Here is a 24,647-nt window from a genome sequence, read left to right on the forward strand (position 1 = left end):
GAGCATGCGAACTTAACCACTGTGCCACCAGGCTGGCCCCAAGGGCTCAAAATCTTTTCCAGGAAAATTACATTTATATTAGCAGCCCAAAATTTCCAAGTTTTTCAAATGAAAAATCCACGCATGTTGCTTACTTTGGAAGGAGCCAGTTGTAAAGCAAAAAATACAGTACAGGGAATAAACATGAATTTTACATTATATTTTATTTACTGGGGTTTGAATTTTTAAACACATCTAATTTGGTAACCACCAGGAAATCCAACCATCTTATTAAACTATACCCAGCTAAATACCTCAAAATTTCCAATAATCCTCTATTTTACCTTATTCATATTACAAAATACTTCAAAAGATCAAAAGACTAGTGTTCTGCTCTGCTCCAAAGTCATATACAAAATTTTGCTGATTCTTAAAGTCTGTCTATCATATGCTCATTGCTTTTTTTAAAGCTATTATAAAAATAAAACTTTTTCCATAAGTCTGAAAATCCATTGCCTCTATTCTTGATCAATAGCAGAAAGCTGACTATATGAGTTTCTTGGTCACTAAATGCCTATTTACCACTCAACGTACTAAAAAAATAAAAAAGATAATCGGCTATATAAGCTCTGCTTTTAACATAAAGCACAAACCAGACACAGAGCTTTAAAACAATCAAAGTAAAGTTGTGGTTAGCAAGGATTCCAAAGCTCAGGGTTCTTCACAGACTCAAACTTACACAAGAAAAAAAAAATCATCAAGTTCCATTTACTGGAAGGACCAAAAAGGAGGGAGAATGAGAAAGTCAACAAATTACCAAACTTTAGAAATAGCTGAGTCTATGCCCTTCTTGACAGATGAGGAAAGAAAACTACCACAAAGAAAAAGGTTAGGGAAGTGATTTTCCTGGGCCACAAAATTGGCTGACACCAGAGAACAGATTAGTGCTTGAGTCTTCTGCGTTGCTTTCTCGTTTCCACCAGGATACAATGCTTCACTAATACAACCAAAAAACCAATTCATGGTACAACCTATACCGTGATTTAAAATGTAAATGCACTTTGATTCAGCAATTCCAACCCTTGATATTTATCCCCAGGTATAGAGGAGATAGACTTTCTACCTATACATCTATATATATAAATCAATAAGTAAATACAGTAGTATACGTAAAGATAGCCACTGCAACATTGTAACACATAATGTTACCTAAAATAGCAAGTAAAAGACTGATGAAATAAATTATGATACATCAACACAATGGAATATCTTTCAAAACAGTGAGGAAACTCTGTTCATACTGATAGGAAAAAACTTTCAAGATAAAATGGTTAAGTGAAAAAAGCCAGGCATAGAACTGAAATGTGCACAATATGATAGAATACATATAGGAAAAACACATTAGTGTATGTTTATAAATGAAAAGACTCCCACTGGAAGAATATACTATTAGTTACAATGATGGTTTTTCTCCAGGAAGGGAAAACAGAAGGCTGGAGGATGAAAGCTACCTTTCACTACGTACCCTTCCTGTATTTCAAATCTTGTATTAAGCACAGGTAATATAAATATTGTTTCTAAATACAAAACAGCGTAACGAATAAAAATGTATTTTAAGAAAAAAATTACAGGAACCCATATTAACATGCACATGTAATGAAATAAAGCTATCTATGAATTAGAAAGAAAAATGCCAATTTGAATTTAAAAAAAGAAGAAAAAAGTCATATGGCCCAAAAAAAGAGACTGAAATGTCCAAGACAAATATCTCTCTGAGAACAAAAGAAATGCCCTCCTGGAAGATTTCCACGCTCAGTACTCACATCTGAGAAAGATTCACTCCATCTATACTTAGAATGTCCTGAAACAATAAGACCTTTAGGGATCAAAAAGGAACCAAGTAGGAGAAGAACAGCTGAGGCGGACCTACCTAATTAAGTAACAATAAGTTGGAGAGGATTTTAAACAAGCCAAGATAAGAAAAAACGAAACTTATCTGAATTTGAAAAGGGCATTCCATTCTAAACTAGCTAAAGACAAGAATAAATCCCAAGAAAAGTCATTCTCCTCTGGCATTTCTTCCCCATCTCAGGGATACGGCTTCCACTTTTTTTATCACCTGTGATACAAAAAACATCAACGTTAGATTCCTTTTCACCTAAATAAGGCTCAGTGAAATAGGCATAAACATAAGTTACAGACGTCACCCATCAAACAGTCTACCTGCCTTTGATTCTGAGCAGATGTTTATCAGTTCCCATGTTCAAAAATTGATGACTGTTGTTGTACTCTTTTATTAGGATAAAAGTTTGATTTATTTGCAAGATAGGGCACTTGACCCAAAAAGGTCAATAAGAGACTTTGAACTGTTTGTAGCTGATTCATTTTATCACTCAGACCTTAGCCCACTTCTTCCCATTTCCAAAAGGGATCTCTCTCCCAGATCCAAATGCTCCAGGATGGCATTTCCTTCCTCGCAATCACCAATACAAAGCCAGAGCTCTAAGCCGTTATCTCCAGGGTTCCAGGGCCACATTTCCAGCTCCTCACTAGACTCAAGTAAACCAACCCTCTTTTATGTCCTGTTCCACCAGAACCTCAACCCCAAAACCATGCCCTATCTCAAACCAGCTCCTCTTAATAATCCTCCATTTTCTAAGATCAAACCATTCTCCCCATCATCCAGGTTCCAAGTCAGATATGTCTGCCCCCGCCCCCCACCCATGTCTCCCTCTCTTCACAAAAATGATTTATTCACCCTATGGCTTCTCCAGCCCAAGGCCAAAACCTTAATCCCATCTCCTCTCCTTTCCCCTTAGCTGCTGGGCATCTACCCTCACCACTAGATTCATCCGTGGCCAACAGAAGTCTATACAACAGAGATCTCAAACTCACATGCCAGTAGGGACAATGTAGTTAGCACAGAGGGGTGAGACAGGCTAGAAGTATAAAGAAATAAGCAAAGAATAAATTAAAACCCACGCTGGGCCTCAGTGCCCAGGAAAAAACAGGATGAGCTGGGACTGTGGCAAACACAGCACCCTTGTCCCCTCAGACACACTCAGCAGGAGCTCTGGCAGGTTCCTGCAGGAATATGAGCCTTGTGCTGCCACAGCTTTCAATTTTGCAGGGGCAGGTGGAAATTTGGACTTTATATGGGAAACTTCATATTTAAATGATGGCAACCATTTAAAAAAAAACGTTTTAAATACAAAATCAAATAGGACACAAGTCATGTATATTCAGCTCAGGGGCCACCAGTTTTCAACCTCTGCTATAGAGCATGGTGACTTGGGAATGTACAGCCTAGGTTAAAGTTCAGACGTGCAACCTTAGACATTTTCCATCACCCTTGTGGGTCTCAGTTTCTCCTCCTGTAAAAGGGGGATAAGAGTAGATTCCTCATAGAGTGGGTGTGAGCATTACATGAAAGAATGCAAGTAAAGGGCCTGATCAGGGCCTCCTTTACATGTGTTATTACCTAAATCTCCCTTTCTAAGCTTTCTTCTACAGTGCTCACCTTAATGTATTCTGTACAGTCGAGTCACATCACAAGGAGCTTTTAACTTCCGGGAGTTACCATATATGCTTAGCAAAAAGAAATGAACAAGGCGAGGGAGGGTGTGTGATATAACCATGTCAACAGTCCTGGCCTTTCTACACAGGACACTTCTGCTTTGGAATTAGTGCAAAACCAGACATGAATCTGCCGTCCCTTGCACTTGTCTCAGGTCTTGATGCCTCTCCGAGAAGCTACACTTCAAGGCACTGAATCTGTTTCTAGTGATTATAATACATGTAACTATGTTTTATACAACTTGGCTCTTAAACAAAAGCCAACTACCTCATATTTACTTGCCTCATTCCCTGGTTTTGGAATGCTGCCTATTCCACAACCTACACCCATATAGATACCTCCCTAAATGATAACATCAAAATGGTACCTCTTTCCAAGGCCAGCCAAATAGCCACTTCCTCAAAGGTGTTGGTTGATCCTTATCCCTCTGTATCTTGGGACCAAGATACTTGGCGTTCTGCTGTTTACAGTTAGATGCGTAATTCTTCAGTCCCTTACTCAAGTGCACCTTAAGATCAACTTGGTTTTACCCAACTCTTCATGCCCAGCCCCAAGGACAGGACGACTTGATGAATGAAGGATGAAGAAGAGGGGAAAAGATGAAGCAGCAAGGCAGGGAAATTTTAATGATAAGGACTATGACAGTGATGACTGCTGCCACCAATTAAGCTCTTACTTATGGCCCCTACTAACCTTGTTTTGTGTTTCTGAACAATAAATGTATGGGGTCATCTTCCTCACCTCTCCCATCCTTTTGTACAGGTGACCTGCAAAAGGACTCCTGCTGTGCTCTTTTTATTGAAAATCACCATCTCATTCAAATATAATCTAAATAAACAGGGAGCTAAGTGGCTCCTGCCACCAGTTTAAATTAATTAGCCCCACCTTTGATGCTGATTAGGATCAAGATGATGATGCACTCCTGGAACTGGTCCAAAGCACATATTAGTCACTTTAATCTGATTTGGAGAAACAAGCAAAGACCCCCTGCACAGAGAAAAGACAGTGGAGTGGGGGGATGGTGGGGGAGCAGAGGGCTGTGGACCATCTGTAGAATGACCGAGACTCATACAAAAAGAAAAACAAAATTCTCATCCAGATTAGCAACTGTTCAATAAACAACGTAAGGCTGATTTCCATAATACCTTGAACAGTTTTTTTCAAACTGCTAGTAAGAATCCATTAGCAAGTTGTGAAATCAATTTAGTAGACAGAGACCAGAATTTCTTTTTAGTAAAAATTGAAAAGAAATTAGGAAGCACTGCAATATTGTTTTATAAAATTTGTAGTTATACTTTTAATATGCATTTGTGTATGTGTGTTTACTCAGTCATGATGTAAAATGAATTGCTGAGAATCAAAAATGTTTTTAAAACAATGAAATAGAACATTAATGTTTATATAATCTCTGGGGACTGAGATTTTCCATTTTTTACTAGGCCATACTCATAAAGTAAGAGAATATTTGTTCTCTCTACCTGTTGTGCACAACAGTTCCGTTCTTCAAGTTCAAAACAGAATGTAAAAAATATCATTTGGCTGGGGCCAGCCCTGTGGCAGAGTTGTTAAAATTCCACACACAACAGCTGGAATTCACAGGTTCAGATCCTGGGTGTAGACCTACTCCACTCATCAGCCATGCTTGTGGCGGCATCCCACATACAAAGTAGAGGAAAACTGGCACAGATGTTAGCTCAGGGCTAATCTTCCTCAAGTAAAACCAAAAAAGAGGAGGATTGGGAACAGATGTTAGCTAAGGGTGAATCTTCCTCATAAAAAAACAAAAACCATTTGGCACACTTGTTCCTTACCATTTACCTTATTCCCAAAAAGGAAGGAAAGGATCACTCTAGATAACCACCTACACTTTTTCTTCCTACTGGTTGTTCCTATGTATATTTCTATCTTGTTTAAGTCCCTGAATCAAGTTACAAGGCCATAAGCTCCGGCTCTCTTGGCGGTATTTGCTTATAAGCATTAACCTACCACTTAAGGAAAATGATCAAGCACATTCTATTTTCACCTGGCGTGTAACACCACTCATCAACAGCTATAATAGTGGAAGATTCAGAACTTGGTTTAAAATATCTCCTCAATCCATCCCCACTACACTAGAAATGCTTCTCCTCAAGTTCTTTTACTGCATAATTTTCTCAGGACCCCCTCTCCAACCTCCACGTATCACCCATATCTAACATCCAGCTTTGTCCAAGACAATCCCTACCTTCCTTCATCCTCTCTGTACATTTCTCATCAAACTCAAGGTTATTTTTTAGAAGTTCAATTAATAATTCTTCCAGAATTGGCTAAAAAAAGAAAAAGAAACAAGATGGCACCCACACTGCATGGTGGCTAGCAATGACCTCTCCTGGCTTTCATAGACAAGCAAGACACCCTGCCATCAAGTACGCAAGTGGAAAAGGTCTAGGTGGCGTGCCCACTCCCATCAGCCTGTAAAACCTATCAAAAGAGGGGCTTACTTTGGATTCCACCCATTCTCCAAGGAGGTCATCCACATTCCACCATCTCACATGAGCACTGTTTTCACAGTCAATTGTCTGAGAACATATGAGACAGGAGAAAGTCAGGGTAAAGGAGTCAATTCACCAAGTGTTTGAGTCCCAGCCATACACACAGTACCGCAGGATTCCTTGCTCTGTGGGACACAAAATATTAGTTGAGATATTCTTCCCCAAAAAGGAGGTGTCACCCTTAAATCCAAAAACAATCAAAAAAGGAAGCATATACTGTGAAGAACACCATAGATGCCTGTTGAATTCACTAAGTTACATATCAAGCATGAAAAAAGGGGTATCAAAAACAGCTCCTTCTACCTAGAGTGCCTTTCATCCCTGCTTCCCAAACTCATCCTTAAGAACGGACTATGGCGTCTGGTGTCACCTTCTCTGATTCTGCCTCCCTGTTTGCCTGGAGTAGCGGGTTTGTTTGCTCCCCTAATGTGCAATCATCCATTCATTCTCTAGCAATTAAAAAACGATTTATTGACTGTGTGGTCTGGGCCAAGCACTGTGTTAGGTGCAAAAGATATACAAAAGATGAATAAGACACAGTCCTTGCCCTCAAGGAGCCCAGTGAGAGAATTTGAAAGGTTTTAAATGGGTGAAGGGAGATGAATTGTGTCAAACAAATAAATGGAGGAATGAATAACTTGGAGTCCTTGCTCTCAGAGAGATCAATCAAGTCACAGAATGAATAGTGAACACGATAAAATGCTAGGAGAATGTCAAAAAGCAAAATCTGGGAAGGATTCTTGCTTGCAATGAGCTTACTCTGAGCCCTGAAGGATTTGGCTCGCCCCAAAAGTGGGGGAAGGGCAATGCAAAGGAACAGACCCACCAAGACTTGGCCATGTGATGAGAGAGCTGAATTCTGGGAGAACCATCAGGATGCCTATGCTAAACGAGACCCCTGAGCTCGCCCCACCCTCCAAAAAGCAACCTTCCTCTACTGCAGGAACATCCATGAAACGTGGAAAGACTAAAAGTTAAAGTCACTTTCCCAGTCACAGAAATAAAGGCCAAATACCCAGAGCAAACAATGAAGCAACTCTAATGGGCAAAGTGGAATGTTGGTCACAGACTGAAACCCAAAAATCAAACAACGGAGTGGTGGCGGCTCTGGAAAACAAAGCTCTCAGGGATCACAGAAGAGTCTTCAGGCACACAAACAAGCTCAGATTTCCAAAAATTCATAGAAGAGCACAGGAATATTATTCAACTGTGCAGTCGGTTTGAATACTGGGGCAAGAGGAATATTTGTTGTAACTTCAAAGAGGAAGCTACTGGGTCTCTTATTAGTTAATTTTGAGAGTGTAAGTTCAAGCAAAACTACCCCCGTCTGAACCAAAGGCCATGATGTGCCAGCCACACCAACTTGATGAAGCTCTTTCAAAAGGAGTCTTTAATTTAAACATCCTTTCCAACAGACAAATCCTGGTTTGGAACTTCTGATTTTTAAACTAGCGTGGCAAGCAAGACCACTCTACAGCCAACTGCTAAAAAAGAAGAGGTAAACCTTCCACTTGGTTCTTCTGAGAGCTGGAATTGGCCACAGAAAGAAACACAAAGTTTTCACTCCAAGAGATCAAAGAAGGCATTTTGTACCAGGAAACCCAATTCAAATCCTCATTTCCAGGAATAAAGCCACAGTGCCCAATACTTGCTTGGGAAAATAAAACAAGAAACGATGTGGACTCCAATTAAAATCTCTATGGCTTTATTTGCCAGCCTTGCTGGTTTAACACTGTTAACATTTTACTCAGGCATTGCTTTTACTTAAATACTGACTTCCCTGTCTGAACAGTCACACTTACCACTGGGTAAAAACGAAAGCTTCTTAACACTTCATGACAGCATTCTTTGCCTCATCCTGAGCACTAGATGCATAAGACGAGGTGATGCTGAGAAGTGCCAGCTTCAGCCCAGCCTGTGTCTCCCATATCCAGTGAGGAGAAACCGCGCTGCAGCCCATGCAATATTGGAAATGGGAGTGGAAGCAGGAGAAAATAAAGGAGGGGACATACCTCAATCTTATTCAGGTATGATGACAATCAGCTTGCTTCAAAATTATCACCTGGGGTCTTGTCACTCAAGACCAATAGTTCTTGTGTGCCTACTTCACACAGGCACCAAGCGAAGTCTATCGTCAGAACAGCGCAATGAAATATTCCCCAAGTAATCATTATGCTAATAGTTACGTGTTTAATTTTCTTTATCTTTTTACAAAAAAGTACGTATCGTGAATGTAGGTTATAAAGTATAAAAATAAAATCAGCACCCATGAACCCATCACTCAATCCAAAAACCAGAATATCACCAATACTGTATCATCTACCTACCTCCTCCCCCCTTATCCCCAGGTCCCTGGAACAAACACACAGACACCTCCCCCACCCACCTCCCACCCCCGCCCCATAGTCATTATCCTGAATTGGGGTTTCAATGTAAGTATGAATACATCTTAATGATTACCTCCTATTCCTAACAACTGACTTGGCTTTCCCAAATTTAACAGTGATAGATTGTTTCCTCGTCAGTGATGATGTCTTTAAGTTTTTGTTTTTTAAAGGTGAATTGTTGCCTTAAAGAAAAATACTGATTAACTAATAGACTAAGCAAGAGTTAGCGACGGTAAACTCTTGAAGACAGCATATGAATGAATGAAACTTGGCAAACACTGGTGAAAGCGGCTAAGAACAAGGGTCCTGGAGTCCCACAAACTCCTGGTTCAAATCCCCACTCCACCACGGACTAGCTCTACAACTTTAGGCAACTCACTCAATTTTGCCAAGCTTCAATTTCTTATCGTAAAACAGTGAAGTAATAAGAACCATGCAGTTATTGTGAAAATGCCATGAAAAAGTGTGTGTAAAGAGCTGAGCACAGAGCCTGGTACATATCCAGTCCCCCGCTCCCCACATCATCATATGTCATTAAATTCACTCAAAACATATCAAAGGGTTTTGCCGCCATCGATAGTTTACTTCTCCCTAATTTCTAACAAGTTGTGCATTAGACCTCTTCACTTAAAAATAAATCAAGATGCAGGGATCCAACAGCAGAAAAAGCAGAGGACAATTCTCAGTCCCAGCTCGCCTCTGCCTAAAGTACCATATATATGCATTGATTCCATCTTCACCTCATGACCTTGAATAGCAGGATCATTTTTCAAATCCATTTCTGTCCTGTCCCTCCCTCCCCCAGAAGGCTGGACTATTCAATCCAGCCTTTCCTAGAAGCCTACCACGACCATCACAGGACTAGTTCAGTACAATCTAGAGTAAGACAGACACACGGTCTCTATTTACTGATTCAATCATGGTTATGTGTTCCATGGACAGATGCACAAAATTTGGTAAACCACTACATTGAAAAAAAAATCGCTACAATGCTATCAATGGAGTTAAGTTCCTCACTTTCGAAATTACTTACTTACGTTCCTGAATATGGGATACTACTCCATCTTTAGTACGCATCCTTAACGTTCTGTTAAAATACTGAGACATAACAAGAAACTTACTCGGACTCAAATGATCACTCTCTTCCAAGGTAAAAAAAAGTTGTAAAACTACTACCTAAATCAAGTTTTATTTAAAACCACTCTCTCCCTTTCAAGTAAAACTCACCCATATTGCTGGAAAAGGAGAGCACGAACCCAATCTATACCCATCTCAGCCTTTGAATTTTGCCATCTATCCAGAATTTACTGCAACATCATTCACCCCCTTTGAGGACTTGCATGAGGGGTGACCGTAGAAATGCTATTCCAACACACAATTCCATCAATTTAAGGCCTATACATTTCAGCTTCAAAAGACTTCCGTTTCTTTAATTTCAGGACAGAACACAGAAACAACTGGATCACAAAAAAAGTGAATTGGTCTTAGAAGCCGGGTGATCCAACTCCTGTCCAGGCAGAAGATAACCTCCTGACCCCTGTTCCTATCACTGAAATGAGTATTTCATACTCAAGCGTACTGTAAAGCTGGAGGGCAAGGCCAGTGTCTGAGGTCAGCACAAGTCTAGCGTCTGCGGGCTGCCCAAGTCTGGGCCCCTAGCCAACCACCCACCTCCACAGACAAGTGCCAGGACATACTATAGTGTTTCCATTTAAGGCCCGCCACTTGGATCAGCCCATCTCTGAAATTTCTTACCATCACCTTTCCAGGAAGAATTTTTTTGCGGGAAAAGGGAGGTGGTGTCTATTTTTTGCCACCGCCTTCCCTTGGGTTGTCAGAGCAGTCTGCATCTCTGGGACAGGATTCTTGAAAACCACTGGGTTATGTCTATGTCTCAGTTTGAGAGCCTCTTTTCAAAAATATACAAAATATATATGAGGCAAGTCCTTTTTCTCGTAGTCGAACTCCCATCATACACACCTCAAAAAAAAAAAAGAAACCCCAACAAAATTAAGACATCCATTGTACTACTCTGCTCCAACAGCCAAATTAATCACAACTTTTTCTCCATGACTTTTCTTCTACTAAGTGGAATGTTTTATTCCCTAAGTAGCTTCCTCTGCGGCTTCTCTCCCATGCAAGGAACGTTCAAAACTCCAGGGAAAAGGGGGGAGGGAGCAGTGGGAGACTTATCTGGCACAAACTGGACAGAGCAGAGCCAGTCTAGAACCCGAAGGAAGTTAGTGAATCCAGCGGCCCCAGAGGCCCACATCTCTCCCCAGCGCGCCCAAGGTTCCAGCCTCAATGTTTTGGTTACAGTGTTGAAGGAAGGGTTTTAAACTTGGCAAAGCACCGTGCAACATCTGTAACCACATTTGCCTTCTGGGGATCGGAAGATGAATCCCACATTCCTGGCTTTGAAGCTTTTTAAAACTGCAGCTAGGAAGAACGGAGGGAGGGAGGGAGTTGAGCAGAGTTTATTGGCTGTCTCTCCAGCAGAAAATTCCTCTTGGAAGAGACGGATATTTTGAGGGTGGGGGTGACTCGCCCATCCCTTTACTCTCCACCAAGCTCAGCTAGGAAGGTGAGCCCCGTGGCCGGGCGGCCAGATCGATTTACAAGTCGGAGGCGCACACCCTGAAGGAGTTCACTACATACATACATACATACATACATATACATACACACACACACACAAATACACACACACACTGCAAACCAGAAGACCCCTCCCGCCCCCATGCTTCTGCCCGCTCCCATATCCCACCAGCAGTTCAGGCCCAAAGCAAGACAGTTTTGTTCCGCGGCTGCTTCCCCCACCGAGAGCAGATCAAGCTTCGGGGAGAAAGGAATGAAAGCGAGGGGGAGGCACCGCAGACGCCCACCCTCCCACCCCCAATGCCTGCCTCTCTCCCGCTAGGCTCCCTCCTCCCTCGGTACCCCGGCTCCGGCAGGCGCAGCCGGCGACCTGCCCTCACCTCTGGTCCCGCCGCGGCCGGGGGCTGAGCCGGGGGAGGCGGAGTGCGGGCCAGCCGGGCGCTGCAGGTCGGCGCGGCGCGGGGCGGGCGGCCGGCGGGCGCGGGGCGGGGCGGGGCGGTGCAGCCGGCGAGGGAGCCCGGAACTCCGCGGGGCCGAGGGCCGGCGGCCGGCCCCGAGCGGCAGCGGCGGCGGCGGCTGCAGCCAAGCGGCGCGTGGGGCCAGGGGCTTTCCAGCCCTGGGGCCGGCGCGGCTGGCCGGGGAGCAGCCTGGCAGCGGCAGCGGCGGCAGCGGCAGCCACCCCGGGGAAAGAGCCGGGGGAGGGCGGGGAGGCGGGGTGAAGAGGAGGAGGAGGAGAAGGAAGGGGAGGAGGGCGGGCGGAATAAACTTCCCGAGGCGCTACGGCACGGGCTGCGAGGACAGCCGCGGGCGGGGCGGGCGCGCCGGGTGCGGGCTTGCCCGGGGGCGGCGGGGGAGACGGTCACAGAGAGTCGCAAAGTTCCCCCAGCGCCGAGGGGGAGGCTGCGGTGGCGGCGGCGGCGGCGGCGGCTGCAAAGAGCAGGAGCCGGAGCGGGAGGAGCGGGAGGAGGAGGAGAAGGAAGTGGCTGCGGAGCGCTCGGCCAATGAGTGTCTGGAGCTGTGATTAACCAGGCAGCAACACATCATTTCCTCCCGGCGCGGATCCAGGGAGCCGGGAGGGAGAGGGAAGGCGGCGGGGCGGGGCCGGCCCCGCGCCCCCTGCAGGCTCCCGGCCGGGGGCGAGCCCGCCGAGCCCCGCCGAGCCTGACCCGGCCGCCCCCGGCGCGCCCCGCTCTGTCTGGCTGGCCCGGCGGAGGCCGCGAGGGCGCCGCCCGCAGGGCTCCTCGGCGGCGGGGAGGCGGCGGGGCAGGCCCGAGCCGGGCTCCCGCGGCCGGGGTGGGAGGAGGAGAGGCCGCGCGGCGCGGGTGAGTGCCCAGGTAGGCGCGGGCGGGGCCGTCTGGACAGCTCCCGGGGCACGCGGGGCGGGCGGGCGGGCCGCCTCCCGGGCCCGGGCCTGCGGGCGGCGCGCGGCTGCAGTCCTGCTTGTCCGACTTAGGCTGGCTTCTCCCAGAGCAGCCTCAGCAGTCTCATCCAGGCCCTTTCTGACCTGCCTTCAAATCCCCTTCCACTTTGCTCATTTCCTCGCAAGCTCTGGGGTTCTGTAAGAGCTTGCCACCTTCGCAGTCGGCCTCCTTAGTAATAAAAATATGCGGGGGGGGGGGGGGGGTCTTCTGCAATAATCTAGCCCTGTCCTAGGCGCCGTGGGCGCTCACAGTGGCAAGGAAGGAACATAACCCGCCTCAGAGAGGCTAACAACCTCGGTCCTTAGATACACAAAAACACTGCAGAGTGCTAATATTATCCAGAGCATCAAAAAGGCATGCGAGGATCACATTTTGCATGGTGTCTGCTAAGTGTAAGGAAAGCACCAAGCCATTTTCTCTGCCCTCTGGAAGCTTAGAATGTACAGTCCTATCACCAAGCAAACTAAAAGCATGAAACCAATAAATGGGAATACCGTAAAGTATTTTTATCTCTACAGGTTCATTCATGTAGCAGGCATTTATTGGGTGACTGTCTGCAGTACTGCAAAAGGTTGCACAGGAAATGGAAGATCTGGTCCCTGCAGGTCAGGAGTTTCCCATCTAATTAGGAACACAAGGCATATATATATATATATATATATATGTATATATATATATATGTGTATATATATATATGTATGTGTAGATATATGAAACAGCTAGAAAATAATCCAGGTATTATATAAGGAAGAAATGGAGAAGGCTAGGGACACTTTTTCATAAAGGGAAGGGCTTTGGACCTATATGATTGATTGGTGGGAATCGGGGGAGGAAATTCCAGGTCAATCAAGTAAGAGTGCCTAGACGTATCCTTGCTCTGTAGAACAATGTAACAGGGACCTCAGTGTCACTTGGCTGAAGTGTCAGCCCTGCCACTTACAAACTGGATGACCTTGCCGTGTTTTTAATCTCTCTAAGAAGGGAATATAGCCTGTCTCATGAGGTTTGTTGTGCGGTTCAAATGAGATTATACAGATGTGGAAGCTTCTCGAGCTGCTGCGTAAGGGTCCCTCTATCAGGTACATTTACTGAGTCCTCACTTTCCTGGCCTCTTGGTAACCTTTATAGTCTCCTCTAGGTTGTAAGCTCCATGAGGGCAGGGACCAGGTTTGGTTGTGTTGACCGTGTATTATCATGCTTAGCAGGGTGGCACATGTGGGTGCTCAATAAAGGTTTGCTGAATAAGTGAACAAATGAACTGATGAATCCTGTTATGCTCTTCACTGTTCCTTTTATCCTTTCCTTCAGTAGTGGTCTTATTGTGTGGTTGGCTCACTGCAAAATCCTCTAACTCAACCTTCCTGTGACTAACTTGTGTTCCAGGAGACTAGCTGGGAGGATTCGGGGTAGTTCTTGTGGCCTTGTAACATAGATAAATTGATTGATTGATTGTTGCCTTGTAAGATAGATAAATTGATTGAGTGTGTGTGTGTGTGTGTGTGGAGCAGGAGGATACACAAGGCTACAGCCCTCCACACAAGCCCTATGCACACAGGGATGCAGCCCAGATACAGTTCTTTGGGTTGGACATCTTAATCCGTGGTTTCTCAACCTTGGTACTATTGACATCTTTGGCTGGATAATTGTTGTGAGGTGCTGTCCTGTGCATTGTAAGATGTTTTGCAGCATCCTTGACCTCTATCCATTAGATGCAAATAGGATGCTTTCGCTCCGCAGTCGTGACAACCAAAAATGTCTCCAGACATTGCCAAATGTCTCCTGGTGGGCAAAATCACCCCCTATGGAGAACCACTGCCTTACCCCAAGGTCTAATCTATTGATTTAACTCTGGTGGAAAAATCACACCAGTAAAGTCACTTGGAGGAAATAGCATGTTCTGTTATTCTAAGATTCTCAGATCTCCTCCATCGTATGTTTCAAGGAGCACGACTCTTGTTAATTAATTGCCTGCTGCATTGTGAATTGGCATCTCTTCTGTTTTCTGCATATCCTCCTCCTTTACGCCCAGATCAACATGTTCATTTCTAAAAGTCAACAGCTTTCAAAAACTATTAGGAAACAAGGTCTTGAGCAACCTAAGACTCCTGTACAATATTTTCCTATAAAATTTGGGGAATTTATTCCATAAAATTTTGAGAAAGCTTCTGTTATAGTTAAGCTCTTAGACTTACAAACAATAACCACAGCCTCTCCCCACTCTGATTGTAAGTGATACAGAATATAAATTTTAATTTTTAGAAATTATTTCATTTAAAATATTTAAGTAACTACATTGAGTGACTTCCTTTCATCTTGAAACCATTTCTTTTTGGTTCCAGAGAGAGTTTTCCTTTCACAGTGGTGTAAGAGAACATGGATTATTAAAACCTATAAAGCAAAAATCAGGTTAGTTATACATATCAACTTCTAGAAGCAAATTCTTTAGAAGAATATTGGTGGGATGTTTGAGAACTGATGCTGTTGATGAAAATCCTGATGGATTGATGTGCTGCAGTTCAATTTCTAAAGGTTTCTTGAAGAAAAATAAAGATTAATGGTTGAAGAAATGAGTAAATTATGTCTGTTCACTTGGTAAGGGCACGTAGAACCAACATTGTACCACGTTGACGAGAGGAGCAAACTATTCTGTTCAACAAGACATTATCATCTGTCTTATTAAGATAAAGTTATTTGAAGCTTTGGTTTTATAGTTTTGTTCCTATCTAGTTTTGGTTTTATAGTTGTGTGATGGTTATAGGCGTATGAAGATTAGTTTACATCTGGTTCGTTACACCAGTTACATTAGTTTACATCTAGATTAGTTAAATGTGATTGTTCACATTTGAGTTGAGCCTTGAAGACTGAGTAGATAGACAAACTGCCTGGAAAAAGGGCAAAGCTGGAGGGTTGGGTGTGGTTTATGGTCAAGTGGTTCGCCCATTTCTGTTTTGTTAGACTGGAACTAGGACACATATTCTTAGGGGATCTCCAAGTTCTCTACGAAATCCATGAAATTTGTGCTTTTGCTTCAGTTACAGTATTTTTTAAGGAAATTAATATGATGCATATTCTGGATCATATGAATGTCTACCATGCAACCATGACCCCAATACCTTTTCTGTTAGTACCTGTAAGAATATGCAGTTTATTTAAATGATATTTTAATAAAGATAATTTAAAGCATCACTAAAAGTCCATGGGAATTTTTTTCCTTTTAAAGGTGTCTGTATATTTACTCAAGTGTGAAAATACCCAGTGGCATCATAACTTTTCTTGGAGAATGATGAATTAAAGGGCCTTGAGATCTGGAATTTAGTCCTAATCCTGAGGCCCATAACAAACCAATATTATGTTCCAAAGATCAAAGTAACTGGATCAGAATAGTAGGGGGTGGAAGAGAAAATCATAACTTGAAAGAGTCACTAAAAATCCTATCAGGCCTGGCACCCTTTTCCCCAAAAGGTAAACATTTAACCAGTCGGGACAGACACTTGTTTATCTTCCAGTTAAACTTTCCCAGGTGTGTGAATGACTCAGTAATTGTTCATTTCATACAAGACTAAATTAAATATTATTAAATAGCCACCAGATTTTAGGACCTGTAGGCGCTACACAGTGAGTCTTCAAACTGCCTACAGTTACTTCCCACTTGGGAAAGTTAATCCAGTCACTCCTCACACAGCAGGTTACATGCAAACCAATACGCGGCTGTGGGCCAACCGTGTGACAAAAGAGGCATTACAAAACCTTTCAGAAAGGAAAGATTATTTATTAAACAATGTTGAGGCATTTAGAAAAAATCCTATTACTGCTTCTTATGACACCCTTCCTGAAAATATTCCCAGAGGGAATAAAAAATTAAATATTTTTTAAAATTATAAATTAAAGCAAATATAGGTAGATACTTATCTTTGGATGAGAAAAGGACTTTCTAAATAAAAGCTATGGAAAAATTAAAAAGATTGGCTGGCTTGACTACGTAAAATTTTTTCCTAAGATTTTTTTAGGGAACAATCAAATAAAAGAAGGGGGAAGCGGGCCAAATAGTGAAGCTACTTATGACATATACTCAAAGGGTTAAAATCTTTAATATATAAAAAAACTCTTACAGATTAACAAAATGCACCCTTTATCAGAAAGTTGGGCAGATGTCATGAATAGATAAAGAAAAATAAAATTATTACATATGAACATTAGGAAAAAGGTTTACTCTAAAAATTGAGGAAAAGGTAATGCAAACAAAACATAAAAAATTTCACACAATTTGTCAGCAATTGAACATATATATTCTCTATTGGTAAGACTGACTTTATAAAGGACACTCAGTGCTATGGAGAGTGTAAACTGGAAGACAATTTCTTAAAGATGATTAGATGATATGTATCAAATGCCTTAAGAATATCCATACCCTTTGACACTATAATGTTTCAGAAATTTATGCTATGAAAATAATCAACAGTCACACAAAGATTTGTATAAAAGGATAATCATCTAATAATTTTGGAAATGCTAACAAGAAAGCGTTAAGTTGAAAAAAAAATAGAAGACAAAGGTAATATTCCAATTCCATAACCCTTATAAACACATGACTCCCTCACACTCACATACACAAAGATGAAAGAGTAGAAGAAAATAGTGCAGAATGTGCAGTAATTATCTTGGGGTTGGGGATATGGTTGACTTTTATTTTCTTCATTACACATGTCTGTATGTTCCAGCTTTTCTGTAACATGACTTTTATAAGCAGAAATAATAAACTATAAAAATAAAAACACATATTTTAAAGAGTCTGACAATCTTAGAACAAAACCTAACTGGAGAAGAATGTATATAGATTTATACTTGTGAAGTGGGAGGTAGGGTGTAGAGAATGGAATTCAGATTAGGCCTTTTTGTGCTCTGCTGGTGGGTCCATTTCTTTCAGAAGAAAATTTCCCAGAGGACTCAGAGCCTTATCTCGTCATTTGCCTGCATCTCAGTCTCTTGGTGATCCATTTCCTTGCAACCTTGAGGGCTAGATGCCCATCAGGTCTGTCCAAGGTCTTGCTCACATTCTGAAGCTGCTTGAGTTTCTAATTTACTTAACTATGGTTAATTTAGCCACATTGTGGAGATGAGGATTTTTAAAAGCTAGTTCCATGGATGAATGTCCTCAGGATGATCAAATTCATTTCTTCCTCAAATTAAACAAATATATTTCTAACATAATTGTGTGATTCTTGGTAGAATCCAGCATCACAGTGGCTTTTCATTTTTAGGGAGCATTCTTTTGCCTGATTAGTCCCTCTGAGCATTGGCATTGTGAAGACATTTCCATGGATAAGAAATCAAATTAACTTTCCAAGTCCTAGTGTAGCCTCACTCTACCAAAATCTAAAATCCAAAGGCTTCCTTTTTATTAACCTACTTTTGTTTAATGAAACTCCAGAGATCAACTGCTAAGGTTAATTACATACAGCAGAGAACTAGTTGTGTGACCTCAGATTGTAGAGGCCAGCTTCTCTCCAGTGTAAAGTGAGGGGTGAGTTCCATTTCAGAGGTCTCTCAGTTTTGAAATTCCACAACTTGAGTTGGAATTCCTAAGAAGCGTATTATCTGAAGTTGCTGATGCTACATTTGACATTTTTAGGGAGGAAGAGCTTAAAGTTTTTAGGAACTGATAGAAGGCCAGTGTGACTGGAGTGAAAGGAACATGTGGCTAAGTGGCCATAGAGGAGGACTAAGGTGGCTTGGCGCAATCATGCAGGTCTCACAAGAATCGGGCAAGGGAAGTGATTAAAAGGGTTTAGGCAAGGGAATGAGTGGCAAGGTTGCATTACATCATTTGTCATTACACCCAAGACTTCTATATTTCTTCCTTAACAAGATTTTTTTCCTAATAATTATTTTATTGTTTAAAAAAAGACACAAAATTTGCAAATACTAAAGGATATATTGCATCGTGAAAAGTAAGTTCCAGAACCACCAGTTTCCCAGCCACCCACTTCCCTCTCCTTAAAGCCAGCTTCTGTGTATCTGTACAGAAATGTTGTAGACATATGAAACTATACGCGTATTCTCTTTTGCTTTAACACGGATAGTAGCATGACATACACACTCTTCTATCCATTGTTTTCTTCATTTATCAACATAACAGTGTATCTTGACGATTACTGGTCCCTATTGATTAATAGTCTTTGCTATCACAACAATGTTATAACACCAAGTTTTTGCTACTGTTATGGTCCCCTCACTAAGGAAAGCATAGATTCACAGAACTCTAAATTTGAAAAGGACTAAAATCTCCTTTAGTCCCAGCCCTGCCTTGTACAGGTGAAAGTTTGTCTCTGAAAAGTCATGTGATTCCTCAGGGGCTCACAGCTCCTTAAGACAAGGCTGGTGGGGCTGGCCCCAGGGCCAAGTGGTTATGTTCATGCGCTCCACTTCGGTGGCCCAGGGTTTCACAGGTTGGAATCCTGGGCACACATATGGCACCGCTCATCAGGCTATGCTGAGGCAGCATCCCACATGCCACAACTAGAAGACCCACAGCTAAAATATATACAACACCAGGGGGCTTTGGGGAGAAAAAGGAAAAATAAAATTCTTTTTAAAAAAACCACAAGGTTGGAACTGGAACTTTGTTGTCCTAATTATCCTTCCATCTGATTATACTTTCTGATTGTAAAGTTATACACGTTGTAATTAAAAATACTTTTTAAACGGTATGCATGGTATGATCTGATTTTTATTCTTTAAATAAGCATGTACGATGCATAGAAATGAGTTTGGAAGGCTATGCGCCAAGATGCTGACAGTGATAATTTTGGGATGGTGGCAATGCAGGTGATCTTTATACTTTTTTGTTTTTTATAGCAACTTTATTGAGATATAATTCACATACTATACAATTCACCCAAAGTGTACAATTCAATGGCTTTAGTATATTCACAGAGTTGTGCAACCATCACTACAATCAATTTTGAAATATTTTCATTACCCCCAAGAGAAATCCTGTACACATTAGCTCACTAAGTTTATGCTTTTTATTCTTGTGTTGTACTTCCTAAAAATTTTGCAGTAATTGTTACTTTTATGGTAAAAATAAATCTATTAGAAACAAAATTAAAATAATGCAATATTTACTGTAAAAATAAATATGCAGAGGAAATAGAGAAAAGTATTTCCAAGAAGGTAAAATCACTTAATTTTACTGTTTCTGACAGAAATAGATATAATATTTTGGATAATTTTCTTTTGGTCTTTTCTGTGCATATTCATATATTATGTATAAATACACATAGTTTTCTCTTACTCTTCTTAGTTATATTATCAGCATTTTCCCAAGTCATTAGATATTCTCTGAGAGTATGGGGGTTTTTTTACTGATTTAAACCTATGAATGTACCACACCTTTTGATAGCATCTCATTATTTCCTTAGGATATATTCCTAAAAGTGGGAATCAAGATCATATTTCCAATTGTAAGTCATTTCACTGTTTGCAGTGGCTTGTCCATCCCCCCACACCCATTACTGTCTTTGTCACCATACCCTCTATTATCCTTGCCAATTCGGAAATTTTAAAAATTTTATGTTTTAATTTGCATTTATTTGATTGCTAACAAAGTTACACCTTATTCCTAAATACATCAACTATTTGTATTTTTCTAATTTTTTTCAGTTAATGCCCCTTTACCTATTATTCCATTGGAATGTTAGGATTACTTTTATTGATAAGAGTATAAAAAGAGCTTTCTTTTTTTCTTTCCCGCCAAGCACTGACCAAGTAGAAATTCCAATCTATAAACAACTTTTAAAGATTAACTTGGTTTCCACTTACTATTTCCCACATCTTTGCTGTGGGACTGGCTGCCTTTCTTTAGGCGGACTCTTCCTTTCTATTGTACTGAAGAAATCACTGGGGATAAAGGAGGGGGCGGTCTGTGACGTTCCTTATAAGTATTTTGATAAACCAGTTGTTCGCCCATTTCATTCTAAAGCTCCCAAAATAATATTGTATTTTACTACCAATAAATAAAAGCTGCCTTAATAAACTGATTTTCCTAAGTAGACAGATAAGTTGTATTCAACTCAAGTCGTTCCTTCCTATAACACTGGGCCAGAGAACCAGGGTGTGTAAAACGCACCCAAGCCTCACTTCACTTCTCTCTTTCACAAACAGGAGTTTTTAAGCCAATGAACATTCTGAAGTTTAACTATGACTGAGTTCCTCCTAGTGCTCCACCACAGACTACAAAACGTTACCGAATCCTCCGGTTTCTAACACAGAGATCCAATTTGGAATGAAGGAAGTAAACGTCTCTCTCTCACAGCTAAAGATGTTGTACTGATCTCTAAGAGACATTCCCTAAGAGAATGGAGTTTCAAAATATGAAATGTGAAAACATTTGAATCTCTTCATACTGAAAGGACTTTGGAAGGGAAAAGAAATAGACAAACAGCAAGGAAAAAGCGTTGATGACAGTGATTATTCCTGGATAGAAAATGGCTACATAACCTATTGTGTGCAAAGAGAGAGGAAAAAGGGAATTTATTGATCTGGGTGACCACACAGCAAAGGCCATTCCACACAACCTCTCATAGAGCTGCGATGAGCTTTCGATCTGGAAAAGCTCACTCTATTGCTGCTAAAGGTCGGGCTTCCCTGTTGACAAATCAAGTGTAGGTTTGTGGACAAATCGAGTATTCAAAAGAAATTCTTCCACTGTGAATTGTCTGTTTCCCCTTGACTTTCAGTTGGTTATGAGTAGGAACTAGTAAAATTTAACAATCAGAACCCAGCCTTAATTAGATACTATTTGATTCTGAAAATCAAAACAAAGATTGCTTTACATTTTTATAGTCATCAGTATTCAGCCTTTGAAATAGAATGATGGAGTTTTCTGTTTTGAAGAGAAGTTAGAAGTAATTTAATACAGCCTCCACATTTTTTCCTTTTTTTTTTTGTGAAGATTTCATAGTGTTAGGGTTTCTATTTAATGAAAAATTTCAAACAGACAAAAAGAGAACAAATAGAATAATGAACCCCATATACCTGTCACCAAATTAAACAATGATCAAGATTAGGAGGATTTGATTCATCTATTCCCCATCCCCCCTTTCATACCTCCCTTTTTCTTGGAAATTATTTAAAAGTAAACTTCAGCCATCATGTCATTTCATTCCTACATCTGTCAGCAACCATCTCTAAAACATATGGACATTTTCTTACCCAACCATAATGTCATTATGACACTTAAAATTAATGATTCCTAACAAAGTTAATGATTACTTGGTACATCCAATCCCCTGTTCAGATTCTAATTGCCTAGATTTTCTCAGAAAAGTCTTAGCAAATCAGGATCCAGACAATGACTGCTTACGTCATTTGGCTGTTTCGGCTTTTATTGAGTCTCCTTTAGCTTGAGGTCAGTTAGTCCTCCACCCCTCCCCCAATCCCACCCATTTTTGTTATTGTTGGTGGTGGTGTGGTGGTGATCATGCCATTGATTTGTTGATGAAATCAGGTCAGTGGGCTCCCGTTTCCATTTTACTTTTTAACTGTTGAAGAAATAGAGGCTTAAAGAACTTGAGCGAATTCCCCCAAAAGACGTGGTTAATGAATACAGGGTAGAATTCAGGCCTCCTAATCCCATCCTATCATGCCCTTTCTCATGTATTATCAAGCCACTGTTTTATAATATCTATGATTTTAGCGTTCTGGTGGTTCAGAAATTATTAGGAATATTTTAAACTCTACTTCTTCCGTGTTTGTTCACATTTAAAATTCCTAGTATTTTCCAAAAACCAATCAGGATTTAGTTTGCCGCCTGCTTTTCCCCAGAGCCTGGCCCATTGAAGTTACTCTATTTATGTTACTTTCTGAAAATACACCAAAATTAATTGAAAAACTCAAGTTTCCCAAAAACAAAACAAAAAATCTCTCATAGTAGATCAATAAAAAGTACAAGTTTTTTCACTCAGAATTTGAAGCAAAACTAGTCAAACAAAAATGCACACACACATCTACAAAAAACTAAGATCAAGCATTAAAAACTTTGAAAAGCTCAAAAACAAATGGACTTACTGTAACCTATTTCAGTTTAGCAGGGCTTGTATTTTTCTATTGGTGATACAATTAGTACTTGGAATAAAGTGTGGTCATTTGTACTTTATGTGTTCTCAGCAAGCACAAAGGTGGAGAAGACACAGGGGAAATGAGGGCAGAAAACGCATCCTTCCTCATCTGTTTCTTAGTCTCCAGAGAAGAGAGAGGAAATAAAAACTTAACCCACTTCAATGGCTCCAACTTTGTCCTTTCTAACAAGTCAGCTAACAAATCATTTTTTTAAACCAGTTTTAGCTTCTTGAGACTCTTGTTTGCATGTGCTCTATGCAATCTCCCTGTGTTCTAGAATTCTGATTAGGAATTCTTGCTTCCTCACCACAACTTCCTCACATAGAAATGGAAAATTCTTGACCACATTTTCCCCTCAGTCCTTACGAGGCTGTTAAACCAGGGTCACCTACCACTCTCTGGAGTTTGTTTCTGTCGGTCCTTAAATATATCTGAAGAGATTTAGAAATATTATCTGTTACAGTAGAATAGATTCTGCATGGTTGCTGCTGAATCTTTTTTTTTTTTTTTGAGAAAGAAGGAGAAAAAAACATTGTTTGGAAAAACGTGTTTTTAAAATAATTTTATAGATTGCAGATTTTGTAAATGATCATGTTAATTGTTGGGAGGGGGTTCCCAACCTTGTTAATGTCCCCTTAGCATTAGGCTTTTGTTCCGCGGCGTTGAATATGTCATTTTCTCCCACAGACTGCATTTCTAGGGGTATAATTGCTGTCTCCATGTAAAAGACAACTCATGTGCATAAATTTCCACTCACTGAAACAAAACTCTGCCTCCCTTAATTTTAATGCAGATGTGATCCAGGGGGTAGAGTTACACTTACTTCCCCAAGCAAAATGAAACAGATTACACATTAAATATTGTCTTTGGAACCAGGTGCACAGAAACAACCAATTACCTAGACAGCTCATCAAGTCCTGATATGTTTACCACATTGTTTTTTGTTTTCTCTTTAAACATTTGGTGAATTATTCTGAGGCTTTCATTTCTCTATAATGAACAGAATATGCTTATTAATAAAGGCCCCTTTTGTGTGATTCACTAACAGTTGACTCACAAAAGCCTTTAAAACCATGTTTGAAAGTTTCCGAACTGAACTGGAGTTCCTGTGAAGACAAAGCCTTATTACCACATGGAGGAGACTGATTCTGGTACTTCTTCTTTGCTAAATAAGTGATATCTAAAAATGACTTAAAGGAGGAGAAGGGACGTGAACTTGTGAGGAAGAGAGATGGAGTAGGTGTTTCTGTTCCTCCTTGAGGTATTTTTTGATTGGTCATACTTAACAGACAGTATCCATATTAATTTTTTTTTTTTGAGGAAGATTAGCCCTGAGCTAACATCTGCCACCAATCCTTTGCTTTTTGCTGAGGAAGACTGACCCTGAGCTAACATCCGTGCCCATGTTCTTCTACTTTATGTGTGGGGTGCCGCCACAGTGTGGCTTGATAAGTGGTGCATAGGATCCACACCCAGGATCCAAACTGGTGAACCCCAGGCCACAGAAGCAGAATGTGTAAACCACTGTGCCACCGGGCTGGCCCCAGTATCCATATTAATTTACCAGGTTTTGGTCGCTGCTCATTATATCATTTTCAATTTTAATGCATATCATTACTTCTTTGGGGTTTTTAATTAACTGAAAATGTCGATGAATTCAAGAGCTCTTTCAAGACTTGTTTCTGTTATTCCAAGAGATTTTACCACTTCCTGAAGAGGGGCTGTTTTAGATTTCCACAGTCATTAACCTCCCGAAGAATGTGAAGAATAAATAGAGTGGTGTGGCAGCAAAGATGTAATTGGTGCAAACTATTAAGAAGGTTGGAGGCAGGGGCTTTGTGGTGGGCAAGTCTGACAGTGGACTGAGGGGAGGGAGGGTCGAGGATAGGGAGGAGGAAGATGTTATTGAAAATCCCCATGAAAGGCTTAGTGGTAAATGGCCTGGAGATCAACCATCTGCTGGGTGAATGGTTATGCAAGACTGACTTGCAGTTTATCGTCTGAGCATCCTTTGGAAGTTAGGGGGAGCTCTAAG

At 41.2% G+C, this 24,647-nt stretch overlaps 1 protein-coding gene and 1 long non-coding RNA gene across 10 annotated transcripts in view; one reads left to right on the plus strand and one right to left on the minus strand.

The window, feature by feature from the left end:
* The window catches only part of ACVR1 (activin A receptor type 1), a 122,615-nt gene extending 110,723 nt beyond the window's left edge, over window positions 1–11,892 (minus strand). For 4 of the 8 annotated variants that reach the window (XM_070579827.1, XM_070579825.1, XM_070579830.1 and 1 more), the window contains exon 1: window positions 11,453–11,592. The gene's annotated coding sequence lies outside the window, so the exon portion shown is untranslated. Of the gene's footprint in view, window positions 1–11,452 lie in introns of all 8 variants that reach the window. The other 4 variants (XM_070579833.1, XM_070579828.1, XM_070579832.1 and 1 more) reach the window with 4 other exon arrangements.
* A 283-nt stretch (window positions 11,893–12,175) lies between these two features.
* The window catches only part of LOC103566740 (uncharacterized), a 40,282-nt gene continuing 27,810 nt past the window's right edge, over window positions 12,176–24,647 (plus strand). The window contains exon 1 of one of the 2 annotated variants that reach the window (XR_011528365.1): window positions 12,176–12,406. This is a non-coding gene — a long non-coding RNA (uncharacterized lncRNA). The remainder of the gene's footprint in view (window positions 12,407–24,647) is intronic. The other variant, XR_011528364.1, reaches the window with a different exon arrangement.

Source organism: Equus przewalskii, chromosome 17 (assembly GCF_037783145.1).
Source record: "Equus przewalskii isolate Varuska chromosome 17, EquPr2, whole genome shotgun sequence".
NCBI classification, from domain to species: domain Eukaryota; kingdom Metazoa; phylum Chordata; class Mammalia; order Perissodactyla; family Equidae; genus Equus; species Equus przewalskii.